The sequence below is a fragment of the Colobus angolensis genome, unplaced genomic scaffold, assembly GCF_000951035.1.
Source record: "Colobus angolensis palliatus isolate OR3802 unplaced genomic scaffold, Cang.pa_1.0 Scaffold137, whole genome shotgun sequence".
NCBI lineage: Eukaryota > Metazoa > Chordata > Mammalia > Primates > Cercopithecidae > Colobus > Colobus angolensis.
Window position 1 is genome coordinate 7,464,282 of NW_012114455.1, and position 8,451 is coordinate 7,472,732.

Below are 8,451 nucleotides of genomic sequence, written 5' to 3' on the forward strand. Positions count from 1 at the left end.
GCACACAGGTGGATCAACAAGGGAAAGTCACAGTGATTCACAAGCATATAGAAACGCATTTTATTATTTCTTTGTAAGAGTCAGTAAGTTTGGCAGAGTCAATAAAGTAAAGATGCTTTAAATTGAAGAAGAAAAAAAGAAGTGGATAGTTTGGGTATTAGTTTAGCTAGAAATAACAAAGAAACTTGACTTCTAGGGCAGTATAAATTCAAGCCTTCCACGAGCAAACAGTTGAGAGTATGTTTATCTTCTTAACATGTGTAGGTGCCTTCCCACCACTTCACCTACTCCTCATTGGTGCTTTGTCCCCTCCGTACCACCATTCCTGTCCCAGAGCCTGCAGAGCAAACAGTGAACATTTATACCTCAAACTCGGTGAACTAAACATTTAGGAACCTTAGAGTGAATGATTTTAGTCTCATCCATTTCCCACTTCCCCGAGGAAAGTTCAGATTTTGTGCAGCCTTGATGCATTGGTTGAAAGTTAACTCAGTTTGAACACTAACCCATCTAATTAGGTGTTTGTTTGAAATCCACGTCTCAGTAGTCAACTGATCTGATGAAACCGGTGTGGTGTGTCTGTATATGTTCGGTGTGGAAATGTAAATGGGTTACAATCTCAGCAAAATAACATCACAGACGTTCAGCCAGGTCCACATTTCTAATAAAAAATATTGATTGATTTCAGGGATAGCAAAGATCAGTTCTACCCAATTACACTCTTGCTGCCCCTTCTAAAGCAGCGTGACTCAGGAATTATTTCACGGCACTTAGCCTTTTATATACGACTGCTATTATAAAATGTTCTTTGTAACACGTAAAATTATATGTATGTATATGTATCCTTGTGTGTACAGAATATGCTATGAACATATGCCTAAATGGCTTATTTAAGAAACTCAGGGGAGACTGAGATAAAACACAGCAGAATGAGTCTAAAACAAGAGGTCCAGAAGAAACAAACACTAACAGAAAGGAGAGAGAATCCAAATAAAAAGAAAAGGGGGAAAGAGGTAGATACAGGAAACAGAAAAAATCCCTTACTGGAGGGAAGAAAAAAAAATAGGGCCACAGAAAGTTAAATGACAGAGAGTGTGCAACTAGTCCAATAGACCTCTAAAGCTCTTCTAACCCGGATATTCCAATAGTCTAGTCCTGGAAGGAGGGTTTAAATATTCTCTTTATGGCTGGATGCCTAGCATAGACTGTATCTAGACAGCCATGTCCCAGCTAGGCTTTAGGGGAAGATTCCCAAATGGGCAATTAATTTAGATTTAATAGGACAGTTACTGTAAGTTTAAATAAATGCCAGTTAAATATTAACAGCATATTTATTGAAGATTAACATTGCTGGTTGCATTGTGGGATTTTCTTTTCCTTAAAGAAACCCTTTATCGGAAGACTTTTAATCATCTTGACTCTTCCATCGCTTGCCTCAGATCCAGGGCAGCTCATTAATTACTTTGTACAACAGTTTTCTACATTCTGAAGTGGTTACCTAGATGAATGGGAAGAATGGAAGGCCATATAAGAAGGGCTATTTCTGTGCAGGAAGGACTGATGAGTGAATTTGATAAGAGTGTTGAGAAGCATTATAATCCTAGACTATTAGAGTTGGAAACATTCTGGGAAGCCAGCTCATCTAAACTCCTCATTTAGAAGGCAAGAGGAAGAGAGCAGAGCTATTCCACTGAGCTGGTAAGGGGCAGACTTGGGGCTGGAATTCCAGACCCTGGATCCCACACTCTTACTAAGCTGTCACCGTACTCTGAAATTGTTCCTTTAATTCTGCAAAAGTGCGTCAACCCGTTTGAGTGAATTTGTCATTAGACCTTCTCAGTGACCCACAGATCATGAAGATTTTTTTTTGTTTGTTTTTTGACAAACGAAGGAGCTAAAAATTCAAAAACAAACCGTGACTTATCTAAGGTGACAAAATGACAGGCCGAGTTGAAACTAGAATTCAAGTCTTCTGGTTTACAAAATGTATTTGCACAAATGTCACCTCCAATAAAAAGTACAGTTGGACCCATATGTTATTATGCAAATTCTTATGTCAGTAAAATTTACTTTGTCTGCTGTTGTTCTTGGATGGGGAACAAGAAACAAAACCTCTAAAGAAAACGAAGGGAAAAGGTCAAACAGAGACAGAAGTTCTAGGTGATTGTTTAGGGAGAATGGCGGACAGGGGTAGAAGTCAGCCAAGTTCCTCTCACAGTGTACTTGGGGTTTTAAACTCCAAATTTGTACTTGATAAAATTGCCATTCCTAGGGCTGTTTCTGTTTGAGAAGCCGCTTCCCTACTCTGGCTGGGCTCGGAAACATTAGAACTGGTGTCTGTGTGTGCACGTAGATGAATGTCTGCAGGTAACTCTTCCACAGAGGTTACAAAGCCAATCCCTGAATGTAGAAATTAGGAGAGATGAGGCAGGCCCAAGATGTTCTTATCCAGTGATTCATTTAAGATGGAGACCTGAGCCTGTTGGGCCTTGCATGGTTGAAGAAGCTTTGGATTCAGCCATCGGGCACATGGGAGCAATAAAGGGCTTAAAGGCTCATGGAAGGAGGTCAGACATTGTGGCTCACTTTATAATGGGATGAAGGTGTCCTGTCTTTTTGTCAGGTGGATTGGCTACTCTTCTGTTGTACTTTCAAAGTTCCCAGGCTGCTACTGAAAGAGAAAGCTGTCTCCTCTTTTGCAAGCACAGGCTGTTTCCCACAGGCCTAGAGAACAGAGGCCTGACAGTGGGGTGGGAGCTGGGGGCCACAGCTCTTCCTGCTGTGGGTGGTCTAGAGGCTGTGCTACTTCCTCTCTCTGACTACATCTCAGCATGACATTCCTGCTCTGTCCCCCTTATGCTGTGACCTCTAAGAGCATTCCCAGGGCCTGCACTCAGCAGTCTGCTCCTGGGTTCTCTGCATGAATGTCACCTGTAGGCTGACTCAGAATGAGGGAAGCACAGCCAATGGCAGCTCCTACCAGTCCCAGCGTGAGAAGCCTGGGAGCAGCCAGGCCTGTGCTAAACTCTTTGCAGCTACTCCCTCATCTCATCCTCACAGCAGTACTGACAGTAGTGAACCATGAGGACCACTATTTTACAGATTAGGTTAGGGCACGTCCCCAAGGTCCCACAGCTAGTAATGGAGAGGGTGAATATTTGACCTCTGGTCTGAGTCTAAAGCCCAAGGTCACGGTCCTTCTTATTGGATAAATATGTACTGAAGAAATCTGTGACTGCATGAACACAGAATGTTGATGGCATTAGAGGTTTTCAGTGAGACGCAGAGCACTCCCGAGGTGCCCATCCTTAGTCTGCGTGAACACCGTGTGAGGCTGTTGAGGCGGTTTCTGCTCATGCTCCTTCCCGTCTTGGGTCGTGTAGCGTCTGTGCTGTCTTCTGCCATCCACGAGATTCCTGCCCATGCTTGCCCATCCCTTCATCTCCCCCTCACTGTTAAGTCCAGTTTAATGTCATTTCCTTAGGGAAAAGTTTCCTGATCTTCCAGACATGATGAGAATCTCCTATCCTATCTTATCCATTTTTTTTTTTTTTTTTTTTTTTTGCTTACAGCATTCATCACAATTGTATCCACTATTTCATAAAATTCTTTGTTGAATGTCTGTCTCCCCTGCTGGAAGTGCGCTTTATGCAGGGGAGGTCCACGTTACTTTTGCCTATGTCTCTCCCATTCATTGCTTTCACTGACCCTGTTGAGTTGATGAAGGGCTTCCCAATATTTAGAAGTCCTTCAGAGCACCCCACCCCTCCTAATGCCCCTTTCAATAAAGCTAGAGAACCAAGATTGTGCCTGGGAATCTGGACAAGTGTAATGAGACAAATTACTTCCCACAGGCTAGGCAAACCTCAGCTTTTTTGTCTCAGCAGTGAGAAAGTTCTCAAGGCCTTATAGGGGAGTGCAGGATGGAGTTCATTTAATTTTCATGAATGTTAATAGAAATAAAACCACTGACAAACCCAACAGCACTAGACCACATGCAACTCAAGGGCAGGGGGCATGTCTTTATTTTTGTACCTCTCAACACAGTTCCTGGTACACACGAGGAACTCAAAATCCGTTTGCTGGTTTACTAACTAATTTGAGTTCAACCAAATAATTATATACCCAAAGTGATTCTGGGCAACCGTAGTAAACTCTCCTCTGTGTGTCTCTCTCTTGGCCACAGATGATGCAGCAGCAGGAGTGACTGTATTGGCTGGCTCTTAAATATTGTTCTTACCTGACAGGTGGAGTAGAAAGAACCCTGGTGTAGGAGCCAGGAGTTCTGAGTTCTAGTCTGGATTGGTCAGTTTGTAAACTTGATGCTCCTGCGATCACTCCTCCTCCCTCCTGGGCCTCAGTCCTTCACTTAACACATGAATGGATTATACTCAAGATCTTCCAAGGTCCCTTCTGAATGTATCATTCTGTGATGTTGTGAGTCCAGGCTCTTATTATGACCCAAAACTTAGATAAAAAGGAAAGGCTCTGCCCCGAAGACCCCTGGTTCTCAGGCTGTCCCCTTTGGGCACCTGCCTTTCGCTGCATCGGCACTTTGATTTTGGCTTGTTCATCCTGTTCCCCCTGACTTTTCTGTCTACCTCCGATTGTTCTACCCACCACCTCTCTGCTTTATGCATCTCTTATAAAGTTTTATGGGTTTAAAGTCCATAGATAGCCTCACCTTTGCCATTCCTTCATATCCTCCTTCTCAATTCTATTTGTGACCTCTTTTCTCTCCCTGGAGCACTCTTCCCCTTTTTAAGTTGCCCCTTTGCTCTTTCTGCTGAAATCCTAACATGCTGGACTATAGCCCAGATGAACCATGATTTTATTTTGATCCTGTATTCATAGAGGAGCAAAAAATAGCATATATTTTTCCAGTTCCCAGCCCTTCCCTACTGCCCTAGAGGCATCTCTTTATCCAGATTTATGCCTCCTTTTCTGATTAAATCTTCCAATATCTATTTGATGTCACACCACTCTCTAACTGCCCTGCATTTCCCATCTTCTTGCCTGCACTCCTATGTGAGATCTCCACCAGGAGAGGGGAGCCTTTAGCCTTTTTAGACAAGGAGAAGCAGAGCTGGCATTTGTTAAGCTAGTGCTCCTCTTTTGGTCTCTTGTGTATGTGGAACAGTGACAGCTCTTTAGCTGGTCCCAGCTTGCTCTGGGTAACATGGAGTAAAACAGAAACAACAGCTAATTTCTCTTTCATTGGGAGTTCTTCTCTGTTGCAGCCCTGCCTCAGTGTACAGGTGCCAGGGTTGCCTGAAGGCTCCATCTACTGCTTCCTCACCTGCCTGCCAACCGTCCAGAATTGGCATGGCAGGCTCTTCCCTCCTCCCTCCTTTGCAGTCCCAGGATTATTAAAGGGAATATGATTGTTTCCTTTTGCTCAGGGAGTGTGGATGTGTGTACATGTTTGTGAGCTTGAAAGGCATCGTCCTATAGATATTTTTATAACCTGAAGCAATTACAGCTGTCAGCACAGAGACAAGCTGTGACAAGTTGATTTATGTGTACAGTATATGTGTATGCAAGAAGGAAGGGAGGAAGGAGAGGGAGATGGTGGGAAAGAGGGTGGAAGTGGGCGCTCGTTAGGAATCTGCTTTCAAGGAGGCAGAAAGGAAGTTGTTTCTATAAAGAACACAAATAATGAAATTGCTTTGAATGCCATCCCTTTTCATTAACTTGGATATGCTGAGAAAAATAAAATAAATCCAGCAGTTTTTATGAAGCAGGAGACAGGATATAAGATAAGCCACTAAGTGTTGGTTATATTTAGGGATTAAGGGCTGGGAAGTGAGTTGACATATGATTTTGATCTTCATCCTTTCAAACCACTTCAATAGCCGGTTTGAATAAAATGGATTTTGTCTTGTTAATTATGTGGGCATCTCTGACCTTTCACCACTTTCTAAACTTCTATGTTTGAATCAAGTTTGGATCCCTGGGCCCACGAAGCAGGTATGAGGTTGCAAGTGCCTTTTCTTTGTCCCCCCCCCCCCCGTGAGTTACCTGAGCTAGCCGCTAGGTTTTCTGCTGCAACTGCTGGATTGCTCAGCTTAGCACTCTCCCTTCACGGGCAGAGACAAAGGTGGTTTGATTGTCTTATATCAACTGCATGCAGACTGGTAGCAACCAAACATCTCAAAGAGCCTATACGAAGAATTATTTTCCTGCCCAGACATACTAATGAAGCAATGGCAGGAAAATGTATTAATAAAGCACCTTCCATCTTAAATGGATTTCTAAGTATTTTCCTGTAGAGTCAATCATGTATGTAGGCCCCTCGGGAAAGCCTGTGTTGTCATTATCCACATCCCTAGATGCAAAAACTAATGCTCATTTGTACCTACCTGAAAATTAGATGCAAGAGCCAGGATTAGCATTTACCATGAAAGGAATCATCCCTGTCATTCTCAGGCCTGTAGGGAAATGACTCCAAAGCTCAGAACGAGCCCCTGTCCTTTCCCCATGACTGGCATTTGTTTCCACTTGTGGTGAGGATGTGTTTAAGAAGAGGGGTTGAGACGGGGGAGTATGAGCGATGGTTGAAATGAATGGATGAATCATTAGAGGTGACCCCTTGGCTTGTGGAGAAGAAGCCCAAATTCAGCAGACTGAAGGTCGGCAAACATCATCTCACAGCTTTAGTGTATCATCATATTTATCTTAACGTGGTGAAGTTATTCAATTTCCTATTTCCACAATTGCCCACTAGAAAATGGAGACAAAATAGAGTCTTCCAAGAATGAACTGGTGCTAAAATAGGTGAATTTTCCTCCTTTCCTTTCAAAAACACAAACAAAGCTCTTCTGCTCCCCACAGATGTAACTGTTTATTCCTGACGGTAAAGTCATTTGTTGCAGCCATAAGTTGACAACTGATAGTTTTGGTGTTATACATCAAATCATCCCCAGTGGCCAAAAGTAGCAGATGAGTTTCCCAGAGAATTTAATATCAGAAAAGTCACCAGAGGAGGGAACAATTGGCCCAATGATGGGTTAATGCAAAGTATTTTGAGGTATTCACTGTAAAGTCGCTTTACTCTTGCTGGCTGAGCACGTTCTAGTCAACTATGACAATGGAAAGGCAAGCCTTCTTAGTCTTTCTTTGTTACCCAAGAGTGTGGTTTCGATTTCCCCAAAGCCTACTTCTGTCCTATCTCCATAAAATAGTCAGTGTGAGGGAGATTTGATTGGTGAAATGTTTGTGTCCTCTCCAACGTGTTATCTACATGTAAGGGTTTGGTACTGCTCCAAGGTTGCCAGAATGAGCCCTCATGGTTATATGACTCAGTTATAATGGTTCAGTCTCTTTCATGCTGTATAGCTTTTTGGAAGAACATTTTTTCTGTTATTTAACAGTTGTTAACAACAACAACAAAAAGCTTCCTGGTTGTGTTTGATAGAAAGTCTAGGGGAAAAACAAAGTCACTGTTGCCTCCTCTCTATCCCCAAGGAGAATGTGGGTCAGGGCTGGAGCTGGGCTCTGGGAATCCCTGAGAAGGGAGCATTATTAATGTCGCTGCCACTGTGCCTGCTGGGCTGCTCTGTGCTTCCCCCTTGCACAAGGACCAGGCCCAGCCAGGGAAAGGAAACGCAGGCCATTCCCTCAGAGCCGAAGTTAAGGGAGAAATAATAATACAGGCACAGGAGGACCAGCAGCAGTCAGAGAGGAGAAGTGACAGGGACCGAGGCAAATCCAGTCTCTCCCTGGGTTTCAAGAATTTGAGAAACACACCTCTTAAAGATGAAATCAGCTGTGCCAGAGTGTGAGGCCCAGGAAAACTGGGAGTCTGCTGTATAAATACAGCAAGTGGCTCACACTCATCCACCCAAGTGAGCACTTTTGCAGGCCCAGCATCTTTTAATGGCGACAAAACAAGAATAAAGAATGTAAGTGGGTGTCTGAACTTGACCAACATTTTGATGATGCGATTTTTCCAGTTTCGCACACTAAGAGGCTTCTGTGATTTTGGATTTGTTTTATATATGACAGATCTCTAGAATGGTAGTGTTGAGTCTCTGGGGTTTTGAGCAGCTTTTTGGGGGCTGCTGGGTGGGTGCTGTACTACTGAATAACTATGAGGTTCTTCTAAAACATCCTCCCAACACTCTGAATTTACTCTGAATGCTAACGGAATTAATCTGATCATTTTAAAGGTGCATGTACGCATGCTGCAGGGTGTTCCTTTCCCAGTTAATTAGTTTGTGACCCTTTTTAAGATGTCTCAAGTCTGGGGCTGATTAAGGTTGCAAGGTAACTTGTTTTTTTTCCCCTAATTTGGAAGCGCGTAAATGGTTAAACGCCTGGCCTGGGCTGGGCCGGTGCACAGCCCGGGCCCGGCGCTGCAGGGTGTTCCTTTCCCAGTTAATTAGTTTGTGACCCTTTTTAAGATGTCTCAAGTCTGGGGCTGATTAAGGTTGCAAGGTAACTTGTTTT

General features: G+C 43.4%; 1 protein-coding gene across 4 annotated transcripts in view; it reads left to right on the top strand.

Moving 5' to 3' along the window:
• The window catches only part of NTM (neurotrimin), a 975,363-nt gene that overhangs the window by 531,854 nt on the left and 435,058 nt on the right, over window positions 1-8,451 (top strand). The window contains exon 1 of one of the 4 annotated variants that reach the window (XM_011934703.1): window positions 7,524-7,904. The exons of the other annotated variants lie outside the window; for them this stretch is intronic. The gene's annotated coding sequence lies outside the window, so the exon portion shown is untranslated. Of the gene's footprint in view, window positions 1-7,523; window positions 7,905-8,451 lie in introns of those variants that run through there. 4 annotated transcript variants of the gene reach the window in all.